Below are 14,461 nucleotides of genomic sequence, written 5' to 3' on the forward strand. Positions count from 1 at the left end.
ACAGTGGCCAGCCATCACATTTATTTATTTTCGCATTAGCAACTAATTCAACAAAGGAGGAGGCCTCCAGATTGTCAGCATCATAACTTTGCAGAGTGAAGGGGGCTGGGAATTCCAGTGCGCCTGGGAACGTTAGTTTGGCGCACTCAAGCGCTACGTTTCCCTAGCGCCAACAAGTCGGCTTTTGAAAAAGACCGGATTTTCTTTTTTCTTTTTTCAATTTGAAAGTGACAAGAAAGTGTGGGATGAGGGCTGGAAAAATTCCTCTATAACAGGTTTAAGAAAGTTAAGTTCATTGCTGTCTCAAAGAAATTGGCCTGTAATCTTCACGCAGCTAAGCGTGATACTGATATTTCCGGTTTTACGTATTTGGAGGTTAGTTATTAACTACGGCAATGCAGTCACACTGGTGGCAGAGCCCTTTGAAATATTATTTTATTTGTGGGCATCTGTAAACAGACAAGACCAGTCCTATTTTTCTAGGAAAAAAGGTGCCTGCCCTGAGGTCTGGTGAGCTCTGACTGGGAAAAAAAAACCTTTCCCTTTCCCCCCTTTTCCGTTCAATGTTGTGTTTCTGCACCTCATTTATAACTTTATAACTATATTCACTTCATTTTCTCCTGATTTTTTAAATAGCGTTTTCATTTTATCATCCCAAACTCCTTGTACTGAAGTCATAATATTTTTTTGGTTGTTGTCAATGTCTGTCCTCCTTTTTTTCATATGTACTGTCTGTTTTATCATTTAATAAAATAATAATACATTTTTTTAAAAAAAGCAAAGCAAAGTGTGGGATGCACAGATGATTAAAAGTGCAAACAGTACTCCTCAGGCAAATCAGGATGAGTGCTCAGTTGTCATGCACCCACCCTGTAAACAAATCAGAACAAAATGCTCAGCAAAGACCATGGACCGTCTAAGCTTCACAAAGGCAAATCTGGATGAGTGCTGAATAAATTGGACACCTGGAGGCCCTTTTAAATCATAGAATCATAGAGTTGGAAGGGACCCTGAGGATCATCTAGTCCAACCCCCCTGGAAATGTTTATTGCAGCATCTTGGGTTGCCATATCATAGCAAAAAAAGAGGACACATTTGCCGACTTCTACTTTTAACCATGGATTGCCATGACGACTCTGCCCATGAAAAAGAGGACATTTCCTGGAAAAAGAGGCCTTGTAGCCAAAGTCGTCTGTTTTGTGTGGTGGCTCCCAACCGATGTCAAAATGAACCCAAACATCCTTTTGCCACAGCCCGCTTAATCAAAAGGACGTAAGGTTTTTAATTTAATTTGGTTTTATTTTTACAGGGAGGAAGGCTTGTCTTCTAGGGCTGCATCCACAAAGCTATAAAAAACGCTCTGAAAATGCTCTGGGGGGGGGGGGAGAACAGAACATTTTAAAGCTCACAATGGAAAATTTCATAGAGTTCTGATTTCAGCTCTATAGCGCCATCTGGTGTCACACTGTTATAACACATTTATAATGTTTTTAAAATATTTTGTTTACTAGTGTAGCCAAGTCCTAGGATACAGGTTTTAAGCTACAGGAACAAACCCATACAATTATTCTGCAGCTCATTTCTACAGGGGCCACAGGTGTTTGTTTGTTTTTTAATTATTGCTTATTTATCACTGCATTTATATTGCACCTTTCATCCAAGGAACTCAAGGTGTCCTGCATGTTTGTTTCCTCCCTCCCCAACTCATTTTATCCTCACAACGACCCTGTGAGGTAGGTTAGGCTAAGAGACAATGAGCAGTGCAAAGTCAACCCTAGTCAGTCTGGCCCTAGCTCAGCACTCTAACCACTGTTCCACACTACTTCCAGCAAAATAAACAAATAGACCAGGCATAGGCAAACTCGGTCCTCCATTTGTTTTGGGACTACAACTCCCATCATCCCTGACCACTGGTCCTGTTAGCTAGGGATGATGGGAGTTGTAGTCCCAAAACATCTGGAGGGCCGACTTTGCCTATGCCTGAAATAGACACATTGACAACTTCAGCTTCCAGGCCAGGAATGCTCCCTGCTTGCTGCCCTTTGGCAGGTCAGGGGGAGCCTTTACAAAATGGAAGGATAGGTATCTGCAAGGGGTAGTGGTCTGCTGCCTAAGTATACGGGTGCTTATGGCAGTCCTGAAGAGCATAGGAATCAGATCCTGGGTCCATCCAGCTCACCTTTGTCTACTGTGACTGCCACCAGATTCCCCGGGTTTCTGGCAAGAGATATTTCCCAGCTCTGTCTGGAAATCTTGGAAATTGAACCTGAGACTTGTGTGCAAAGCAGCCGCTCCACATAGGAACACAGGAAGCTGCCCTCTGAGTCAGGCCATTGGTCCATCTCACTCAGTATTGTATGGAGAGCCAGTGTGGTATAGTGGTTAAGAGCGGTGGACTCGTGATCTGGTGAACCGGGTTCGCGTCTCCGCTCCTCCACATGCAGCTGCTGGGTGACCTTGGGCCAGTCACACTTCTCTGAAGTCTCTCAGCCCCACTCACCTCACAGAGTGTTTGTTGTGGGGGAGGAAGGGAAAGGAGAATGTTAGCTGCTCTGAGACTCCTTCGGGCAGTGATAAAACGGGATATCAAATCCAAACTCTTCTACACTGACCGGCAGCAGCTGTCTAAGGTTTCAGATGCCGGGGATTGAACCTGCAAACTTCTGCACGCCAGGCAGATGTTACGTCCTGAGCTACGGTCCTTCCTGTAGGATAAAGGAGGGAGCATGGATGTGGTCCTGATAAAAGTGGAGAAAAGGCAGTGGAAGATGGATGACAACAACAGCAACCCCAGACCCAGAGCTCGGCCAGAGCTGTTCTGGTGCCTCCGTGCCACAACTCAGCCACCCTAGTGTTAGAGCTCCCCCTCTTGCACGGAAAGTTATTTATGTTCATCAAGAGGAATGCCCAGTTTGGGATTCCAAGTACGTTGCAGTTCTCCACGAATTTCATTTTGCAGGCTGGCTGCCAGCGTAGTTTCTGTCCGTCCCTCCTCCCCCCGTCTCTTATATCCACAAAACTTTTCTATTCCGCATTCCTCTGAGCTGGAAATCTCCCTGGGTGGGGCAGTGGGACTGCTGTCTGTTAGGCTTGTATGGCAGCCAAATGATTTTCTGCCGTTCTTCTCGTCCGCTGTGTATTGCATTTGGCAAGGTGGCTCTTCTGAGTCGTTCCTCCCCATTCCCTCTGGGGCATTGTGATATTTCACATCTGGTTTTAACTGTAGGATAGTGGGCTTTCAAACTCTCATGTCTTCTGGGAACCCTGTGTGCACATCCCACAGAACTACTAAGTCTTGCAGAAGAGTCGAGGGCATTTTGTAGGATAATGCAGTTTGATCTCCCAGAGGGTCAGCCCGGTCTATGCTGGAGCAGTGGAAGCTGGTGCCCATTGGGAATTGATAGGGTGGAAGGCATGGAGCCTGACAGTAGGGGGCACCAGAGCCAGTGGCAGGCAGAACCAGTAATAGGTGCAGTCAACTTACTCTGGTTTCGTCCCCCTGCTCCTCCTCTGTGTTGAATTCTGCAAGAGCAACAGTGAGACTAAGGAGGAGGAAGCAGCTGGCAGGCACAAGACTTTAAGAACATAAGAAGAGTCCGCAGGATCAGGCCAGGGGCCCATCTAGTCCAGCATTCTGTTCTCATAGTGGCCAACCAGATGCCTCTTCTGGGAAAGAATAGAATTTTATTATTACGGTCACAGACCAGATCCGGGTCACCTACAATATCAGGAAAATCATAAACAGGGAATTGCCATTAGGTATAACAGAGACAATTCAGATATAGCGGCATTAAATCTTGATCACTAAAATATAACCTAAAATTGTCATTTAAAACCTTAATCATTTTGGTAGTGCAGCTTGTTCCCTAAGTTTTATGGCAGTCGCACAGAATTTGGCCACCCTTAGTGTCATCTCTGGATCCTTGTCCTCTACCAGGAGTTTTAGACATTGAAGTTCGGACCCATTTGGAGATTTTTGTATAAAAGGAGTGATAAATACCGAGCGTATATCCCCGTAGAAACGTCTTCTGGGAAACCTGCAAGCAGAATTCTTGCACAACAGCTATTCTCCCCTCCTGTAGCTTCCAGCAACTGGCATTCAGAAGAGTTGGTGCCTACAACTGTTCGCCTCCAACAAGTGTCCCTATTTTCCAGGGACAGTCCTGCATTTACCAAAGCAATCCCAGTTTCTGATTTGATCCTGGAACGTCCCACTTTTCCTCAGGACGTCCCTATTTTCACTGGAGAAACATTGGAGGGCATGGAGTCATTGGACCCCAGAGCCAAGGAGATAAGTAACTATGCAACCTTTAGAAGACATCTGAAGGTAACCCTGAATAGGGAAGTTTTTTAACGTTCAGTTATGTTTTTATATATTTTGGAAGCCACCCAGATTGGCTGGGTCAACCCAGATGATGGGCGGGGGTATAAAAAATAAAATTATCATGATGTTGATGATGGAATAGGTAAAGTAAAGTGGCCCCTGACCATTAGGTCCAGTCGTGACTGACTCTGGGGTTGCGGCGCTCATCTCGCTTTATTGGCCGAGGGAGCCGGCGTACAGCATGACTAAGCCGCTTCTGGCGAACCAGAGCAGCGCACAGAAATGCCGTTTACCTTCCCGCTGGAGTGGTACCTATTTATCTATTGCACTTTGATGTGCTTTCAAACTGCTAGGTTGGCAGGAGAAGGGACCGAGCAACAGGAGCTCACCTCGTCGTGGGGATTCGAACCGCCAGCCTTCTGATCGGCAAGTCCTAGGTTTAACCCACAGCGCCACCCGCTTCCCGATGATGGAATAGGATGTCCCTATTTCCATCGGATAAATGTTGGAGGGTATGACGTAGCCATCATGCCTGGTAGCCGCCGATAGCCCTGTCATCCATGAATTTATCCTGCATTTTTATCTTGTTTATCCTGCATTTTTATCTCCCAAACCTTCCTGAGATCCTCGGGTGAAGGGTGGTCTATAAATTTCAATAAATAAATCTGTCCAATCCTCTGTTAGAGCCATCCAGGTTGGTGGCCATTTCAAAGTTTAAGTATGCGCTGCAAGAAGACATGGTTTTCTTTATCAATCCCCTGGTCTGGTCATGTAAGAAGGCAGGTTAGGTCAAGACGGGCTGCCCCCTTCATCCTAAACAGGGTTGCCATATTTCAAGAGGTAAAAATCTGGAGACAAAGGGTTGCTGAGCTTTCTTAGGGCTCAACATGGCCGCCCATGGCATACCCGACCGTGGACCATTTCTTTTTTAACCCAAAATCCAGGACATTTGCTTTAAAATGTAAGATTCCCACCCAGATGGGAAAAAGAGGACATGTCCAGGAATTACCAGACATATGGCAACCCTACAACAGACCAGCCTTCACTGATGTGTCTTGTCATTGCCCCCAGTGAATGGCGAACCAAACCACACATTCAAGTGGAATTTGCAATGAAACCGCATTCTTTTTCGCAAGAGCGTTTGCAGGGCAGGGGAGAAAAAAAATTGGTTTAGTGGTGTGGTGCTGCAGGTGTGGGGTCTTATTCTTGCCCCCTGAGTTGTGGCCCTGATCCAGCTTTCCCTCCCTCAACCGCCGAACTGCTATTAGCCATAGAGGAAGAAAGGTGCAGGCTTAAACATTTAAGATGTTTGGTTCTCCCTTCTTTTGTGACTCACAACAGCTCGGGATGGGGGGCTGATCTGGAGCACAGTTGTAGTCTGGCAGGAAAAAGGTAAACCCCTCCTTCCCTTGTGCCGTGGCCCTGATCCAAATTGCGACAGGGAGCGGGGTGGACAGATGCTTTTACGAAAGAAAAATACATCAGGAGCGCTCAATGTGGCACTTCGATGTGGAATTTGGCCCTGCGACAGAGTACATCAGACACACCCCAGTTCTCTGTGACTTTGCCTTTCAGCAGCAAAACAAAACAAAGCTCTTGTGTGCTATCGCTGCTCGTTTTGAGGACTCTCCCTGATATTGCCAAGGGAACTTTAGGGACACAGCTCTAGGAAAGGCCAAAGCTCAATGGAAGAGAACCTGTTTTTCTTGCAGAAGATCACAGGTTTGGTCCCCAGCATCTCTAGGTAGGGCTGGGAATCATAGAATGATGGAATTGGAAGGGACCACAAAGGTCATCCAGTCCAACCCCTGCAATGCAGGAATCTGTTGCCCAACGTGGTGCTCAAACCCACAACCATGAGATTGAGAGTTTCATGCTGTGCCGACTGAGCTGTTCCCTGTCTGTATAGTGTGTGTGTGTATATATAATTCTCTGTATTTTGTGAGACTGGAATGTAGTTGACTGCACAAAAGCCAGCCAGCCTAGTTAGCTTCAGCAGGACGTATCCAGGGAAGGGCACTTAGGATCACAGACTTATTTGGAGATAGGTGGAGCGGAACCTTTTTCAGACTGAGGGCCAAGTTCCATCCTGGGCGAGCTTCCAGGGGCCACATGCCAGTGATGGGCAGGAGGCAGAGGCAAAAGTTGGCGGAGTTACAAAATGCAGATTTTACCTTTGGTACTGTAGCTTTGTTCCTGCAAACGCTTTGCTCCTCCATCCAGGTGAGCCAGAAGCATTATGAAGAGTTGAGGGAGAGAGGTGGATTTGTGGCAGCGCGACTGGGTGCCAAGCCGAGGAGGGTGCCTCAGGGTGCCGCAACTGTGACATAGCGCACGTGCAGAATGGAAGGCAAGAGGAGGCACTGAATTTTGGCCTCGCCCAAGGCACTGCTGAATTTGAAAGACCACCTCAGTTGAAAGACCCAATAAAGCTTCTCCACATGTTTATCTGTAGAACAGGGCGTTTAGTGAGCTGTTTGATTGAGTTAACACAGGAGAAAAACGTACGCCATGTTGAATAAAGAAGATTTGGGGCTTTGTGGGTGGGGTTATAGACCGGAATAATGTTATACAACTAAGTATACAGTGGATGTTCGGGTTGTGAATGTGATCTGTGTGGAATGCACGTTCACAACCTGCAGCATTCGCAACCCGCAGCGGCACGTCTGCGCACATGAGGGTTGCGATTCGGCGCTTCTGCACATGCGTGACTGCCGAAACCCAGAAGTAACCTGTTCCGATACTTCCGGGTTTCGGCGGTCCGTAACCTGAAAAAACGGAACCTGAAGTGTCTGTAACCCGAGGTAGGACTGTACCAGGTTTTCTCATGTCATTTGTATATCACAAAAATAGCATAATAAATGTGGGAAAGTATCTACAACATATGTTTCATTATTAGTGGTCAATGATAAATTATTGGCTCATGAATTGGGGTTAAACAATTAGGAAGAAGAGAAAAAAAGAAAAAGAAAAAAGGGGGAGAGGGGGAGTGGCGAGTGGGGTGGGGTCAGGTGGTTATGCTTCTCTTATTCTACTTAGTGTGTGTGAAGGGTTGTGCCATTGTGTCGCTTGTGCAGGTTCTCTTTACTATTCGCTTATACTCCTTTGGTGGTGAGAGAGGTTGGGGTTGGCCTAGGGTGTGGTTGTTTGTTTGTGACTGGCTGTGTTGAACTTGGTTTTCGTGTGGGAGTGGGGTGGGTGGGTGTTTTGGATCAGGTTAGCCAGATTGTTTCGTATGCTGTTGGTGGATTCTTGTCATTGTCTTGTTGGGCTGTGTGTGTGATAAAGGGGAGTCTTCTTCTATTTGTCCCCGTGTCAGTTTCAGTTTATTGATTAGTTTTTCTAATAAGGCTGTTTCCCATACTATTTGGTACCCTTGGCCCATGCTTACTCCTGACTGGTCTCTCCAGTGTCTGGCTATGATGCTTTTGGCTGCTGAGAGTAGGCAGGTTATGAGCTCTTTGCGGTGTAAGTGGGCATTGTCATCTTGGATGATGTTTAGTCGGGCCAGTTCTGGGGTGACTTCGAAAACCTGGACAGCAATCATACAAGAAATATGCAAAATAACTAAACAAGAAGATCTGTTTTCAACTGTTAAGGATTCTCTGTTTATTTTTATGTTTTCTGTTTTTAAGCTCCACCAAGGCTTTAATTTAATTTTATTTATTTCACTCATCATATTATACATAATAAAAACATAGATGTTTTAAAACAAATCAGAAGCTTTACAGAAGAAAGCAATTGCTTCCTTTTAATTTCTTTGCCAAAAAAGAGAGAGAAAAAATATGAGGACAAGATATGCACTGAGATGTCAACACATTGTAGCTCCAAGGCTCCTATTTAAGTTAACATTATCCAACCTGTTTAACAAATTGCAGCAGCACAAAAATAACACTGAACTGAACCAGAAAAAATTACACAATTAACTGAAAGTTTCTCAGTGGCAATGGGGCCTGACAGACCTCACCTGGGAAAGAATTCATTAGGGTAGGAGCCTGTTGTCTTTGTCCATGGAGTTTTCTTGGCAGGAATACTGGAGTGGCTTGCTGGTTCCTGCTCCAGGTGGATCACGTTTGGTCAAAACTCTCCACTATGACCTGTCCATCTTGGGTGGTCCTGCATGGCATAGCTCATAGCTTCTCTGAGTTATTCAAGCCCCTTTGCCACGGCAAGGCAGCATCTTCAAAAGCAGAGACATCACAATGGCTGATCGCCAAAGAATTGATGCTTTTGAATTATGGTGCTGGAGGAGACTCTTGGGAGTCCCATGGACTGCAAGAAGATCAAACCTTAAGGAAATCAGCCCTGAGTGCTCACTGGAAGGACAGATCCTGAAGCTGAGACTCCAATACTTTGGCCACCTCAGGAGAAGAGAAGACTCCTTGGAAAAAACCCTGATGTTGGGAAAGATGGAGGGCACAAGGAGAAGGGGACGACAGAGGACGAGATGGTGGGACAGTGTTCTTGAAGCTACCAACATGAGTTTGACCAAACTGCGGGAGGCAGTGGAAGACAGGAGTGCCTGGAGTGCTCTGGTCCAAGGGGTCACGAAGAGTCGGACACGACTAAACGACTAAACATCAACAACAAAGGGTAGGAGCTACAGCAGAAAAAGCTCTGCCCATAGTTGACACCACACTTGCCTGCTGAGGGATTTGGAGCCGGGCCTCAGATGTCAGTCAGAGGGTGCAAGGAAAAGGCAGCTCCCAAGGTACCCAGATCTCCAGCCTTCCGCACTTTCAAGGTTAAGACCAACACCTTAAGTTGAGCCCAGACAGCTAGTGCATAAGCTCTCTGTTTATGACAGTGCAACGTCCCATACTTTCGCTAGCCACTCCTCTCGGGAAGGAGTCGATTTGGGCTTCCAATGGGAGGCCACTGACAATCTGGCTGCAGCAAGAAGCCTAAGCAGAAGAGGTTTATGCATGATGGGCGAGTCGGTACCACGCACCAAGGATAGGAGCGCCTATTTTATTATGTGATAGCTGAATGCCGCATTGCATTCTCAGTTGTTTTCAAGTTTCCCTCGACATAGCATCTTCGTTTTATTTTACTTTTTCTATTTCTGCATGCATTTGTATCGGCTACACTTTGACCGCATTTTACGTGTGTTTATACAAGAGATTAAATAAATTTTATATTGATAAATTAGAAGAGAAAGAAAGAAAGACACATTCCAGCAAGGCAAAAACTCTGTGGGGTGGGGGAGGCAAGAGTCAGTGGTGGGTATGGCAATATTCCGAGGGCCAGATACAGAGGTGTGGCCTGAGGGTCCCACACCTGACCTATTGACATTAACAGAAGCTGGGCAAGAGCAGGCATCCATTGTGTACTTTTGTGTGTGTGCGGAGGGGACGCCGCTTGGCTTTTCTGCTCCACGCACCCAAAATGTGCTGGGGTGACCCTGGAAGCGCCCCAGAACCGGGACTTCTGCCGGGGTGCTGAATCTCCGCCGGATAAGGAAGGCGGCTATTTATGGGGACAGGCAGACATTCACTTCATAACCTACTTGTTCAGAATAGCTTCCCTGTCATCTCGTAGCCAAGAGTGAAAGAGCTGGCTTGGCATGCCAGGCCCATCCCAGCCTGGACAAACAGCCCTGCATGCAGCGGGTTTGGAGGCGGCTGTCTCCAGGGAGCTTAGCATGGTCTGGAGAGGCAGCACCATCGGCAGCCTCCCAGCCTGTTATATAACAAACAGCCCCCTTTGTTTGAAAGGACAATATTTGTTTTTCCTATAGCAAAACCCCTGCAGCCTCAGACTTTGCAGGAGAGCCTCATGTTTTGGCACTGCTGCAAATGTTTGTCGCTTTCTGTGATCAGAGACACCCTAGATCAGGAGTCAGCAAACAGACCTTGGGGGGGGCAGACTATATTTTTTTTGGGGGGGGGAATGAACGAATTCCTATGCCCCACAAATAACCCACAGATGCATTTTAAATAAAAGCACACATTCTACTCATGTAAATAATAATAATAATAATAATAATAATAATAATAATAATAATAATAATAATAATAATAATTTATTATTTATACCCCGCCCATCTGGCTGAGTTTTCCCAGGCACTCTGGGCAGCTCCCAATCAAGTGTTAAAAACAATACAGCATTAAATATTAAAAACGTCCCTGAACAGGGCTGCCTTCAGATGTCTTTTAAAGATAAGATAGCTGCGTATTTCCTTCACATCTGAAGGGAGGGCGTTCCACCGGACGGGCGCCACTACCGAGAAGGCCCTCTGTCTGGTTCCAGGCAGGCCCCACAAATAACCCAGAGATGCATTTTAAATAAAAGAATACATTCTACTCATGTAAAAACACGCTGATTCCAGGACCATCCGCGGGCCGGATTTAGAAGGCGAATGGGCCAGATCCGGCCCCTGGGCCTTACTTTGCCTACCCATGCCCTAGATTGCTTCGGCTGCTAATTCGGGGTTGTTTATAAGGGTGGGAATCCCCAGAATCATAGCATCTTCGAGTTGGGAGGGGACTCTGAGGGTCATTTAGTCCAACCGCCTGCAATGCAGGAATGTTTTGTCGATTCCACTCTAGGGCAATGTGGGGGGAACCTCTGTCCCAGGACCTAAAGGACCCTGCCAGGCCGGCATCTTTCCTTCCAGCGCTGTAGTCCAGCTGTTGCCAAACTGGTGCCCACCAGAAAATAGCAGGACCTGAGCACAGGAGCACCACTCTCCCCTCCTGTCGTCTCTAGCAACAGGTATTCAGAAGCTGATCGCCGAAGAATTGATGCTTTTGAATTCTGGTGCTGGAGGAGACTCTTGAGAGTCCCATGGACTGCAAGAAGATCAAACCTCTCCATTCTGAAGGAAATCAGCCCTGAGTGCTCACTGGAAGGACAGTGAGGCTCCAAGACTTTGGCCACCTCATGAGAAGAGAAGACTCCCTGGAAAAGACCCTGATGTTGGGAAAGATGGAGGGCACAAGGAGAAGGGGACAACAGAGGACGAGATGGCTGGACAGTTTTCTCGAAGCTACCAGCATGAGTTTGACCAAACTGCGGGAGGCAGTGGAAGACAGGAGTGCCTGGCGTGCTCTGGTCCATGGGGTCACGAAGAGTCAGACACGACTAAACGACTAAACAACAACATTCAGAAGCATTGCTGCCATTGATGGGCTTGTCCTCCTTGAATTTGCCCAATCCTCTGTTAAAGCCATCCAAGTTGGTGGCCGTTCCTGCCTCCAGTGGCTGGGAGTTCCGCAGTTTAACAATGCGCTGCGTGAATAAGTCCTTCTTTTTATCTGTCCTGAATCTTCCAATGCTCAGCTTCACAGGGTGTCCACAAGTTAGAATGTTATGAAGGAGGGAGAAAAATCTTTCTCTATATACTTTCTCCACGCCATACATAATTTAAAAAAATGATATCATCTTGCTCAACTTTTCCCTTATCTAAAAAAATCCCAAACGCTGCAACATTTCCTCACAGGGAAGGTGGCCCCCCCCTTTCATCTTGATTGCCCTTTTCTGAACCTTTTCCATCTCCTTTTTGAGATGAGGCAACCAGAACTGTACGCAACATTCCAAATGCAGCCACACCATAGATTTGTATAACAGTGTGATGACGCCGATAGTGTTACTTCCAGCTCCTTTTCTAATGATCCTTAGCCTGGAATCTGCCTTTTTCACAGCTGCAGATACAGTGGGACCTCGGGTTAAGTACTTAATTCGTTCCGGTGGTTCGTTCTTAACCTGAAACTGTTCTTAACCTGAAGCACCACTTTAGCTAATGGGGTCTCCCACTGCCGCCGCGCCGCAGGAGCACGATTTCTCTTCACATCCTGAAGCAAAGTTCTTCACCCAAGGTACTATTTCTGGGTTAGTGGAGTCTGTAACCTGAAGCGTACGTAACCTGAAGCGTATGTAACCCGAGGTACCACTGTATTTCAGACTTCAGATCCCAGCAGTCTAAGCCAGTATGCTGAGAGAAGTTGCGGTCCGAAATATCAGTGGACACCAAGTTGGTCTGCTGCAGCCGGTCACTCCCACTGTCAGGTTTTATAACTGAAGCAAATCAGAGAGGAAAAAGTAAAATAACAACAACAACCACACAATTGAAATCTTGTTGAAGTTTTGTCTCTGTGATTGGGACTGTCTGTCAAACACGGACTGCGATTTCTTTTTTTAAACACTTCTCAGTGCAGTGTGTTCTTCACAGCACAACAGCCGATGCCTCCTGGATGTTGGTAGACTTTATTTTTGCTCGGTCTTCCCGTCAGGACCTCATCTTGCCAAGTTTGGTCCTCCAGCAAATCCCTCCTCTTTGATATAATCCCTCCCGACCTTTCCTTCTTCCCTTCTGCTGGAGCGCAGCCGCAAAAATGGCACCTGCTCATCAGTAACATTCCAGCCCTTTTTACAAAGCCGATCCGATGCTGTAAGAGGTAAATTAAATAATACAATTGCCTATAGGTGAAACTATTTTCGATCTGAAACATCTGAAGTTGGAAAACCAAAACCAAAAGAACAGCTCGCGAGGTCCATCACCATTATCGCCATGTTAAATTTCTATACTGCCACTCACAGGGCAGTTTACAATATAAAATATAAAAACACATACCACAAGAACAAACCATAATACCCCCCCCCAAAAAAAACACATACAGTTTAAAAGGCCATAAGATTGTTTATTTAGCCAGAAGAGGAATGTTTTCGCCTGGTGTCTAAAGAAATGCAATGAAGGCGCCAGGCGAGCGTCCCTGGGGAGAGCATTTCAGAAGCAGGGAGCCACCACAGATAAGGCCCGTTCTCATCTTGCCACCTCCAGACCTCTCGAGAGGGCACACAAAGAAGGGCCTCAGATACTCAAGCAGTTCTGTACATTATTTCCACTGCTCAACATCAAAAAAACAAAGATCATGGCCACTGGTCCCATCACCTGCTGGCAAATAGAAGGGGAAGAAATGGAGGCAGTGAGAGATTTTACTTTCTTGGGCTCCATGATCACTGCAGATGGTCACATCAGCCACGAAATTAAAAGACGCCTGCTTCTTGGGAGAAAAGCAATGACAAACCTAGACAGCATCTTAAAAAGCAGAGACATCACCTTGCCAACAAAGGCCCGTATAATTAAAGCTATGGTTTTGCCAGTAGTGATGTATGGAAGTGAGAGCTGGACCATAAAGAAGACTGATCGCCGAAGAATGGATGCTTTTGAATTATGGTGCTGGAGGAGACTCTTAAGAGTCCCATGGACTGCAAGAAGATCAAACCTACCCATTCTGAAGGCGATCAGCCCTGAGTGCTCACTGGAAGGACAGATCCTGAAGCTGAGGCTCCAATACTTTGGCCACCTCATGAGAAGAGAAGACTCCCTGGAAAAGACCCTGATGTTGGGAAAGATGGAGGGCACAAGGAGAAGGGGACGACAGAGGATGAGATGGCTGGACAGTGTTCTTGAAGCCAGAAACATGAGTCTGACCAAACCGCGGGAGGCAGTGGAAGACAGGAGTGCCTGGTGTGCTCTGGTCCATGGGGTCACGAAGAGTCAGACACGACTAAACAACAACAACAACAACAACAACAACAAATGCATATTTCTTCACTGTTTACCTCAATGCTTGCACTTTTGTGGATATTACTTAACTGGAGAACTCTATTGCAAAATACCGAGGAAAGCAAACTTCAAAGGATGGCATGGTTTTGATTGGCGCATTGCTTCGGGATGCATGCAAAGTGGATCTGATTTCTCTCCTCCATCCCTACTACCTGTCCTTCTCGGGCTATTTACAAAGACACCCAAATATCGATTGTCATCTTCTGCAGAAGAAACCGACCCTCAAAAGGCACTCCGGAATTTCCCAGCACTCAAGAGAAATGTGGATCAAGCTACTATTAATAAGCATTGAGCTGCTTTTCCTGGAACTTCCCAAGATGAGTGACGTCTTTCTAGACGAAGTCTGGAGTATGCTTAATTTCTGGTGGTGATCTGATTTTGTATCCGCCCCCCCTCCACCCTTTTGAAGAAAGGCCTTGAATGCTTTTAGAAAGCTCGATATAGGTCAAACTTTGTGGTTCAGAACCCGTTCCATTGTAATCCACTTTAGGTACTTCTAATAGATTTCCTCCCCCTGCCCACTGGCTTTAAGCTAAGTGCCCTTATAGAGCCAATGCCTTCCTTTC

The sequence above is a fragment of the Podarcis gaigeae genome, assembly GCF_964106915.1.
Source record: "Podarcis gaigeae genome assembly, chromosome: 1".
NCBI lineage: Eukaryota > Metazoa > Chordata > Lepidosauria > Squamata > Lacertidae > Podarcis > Podarcis gaigeae.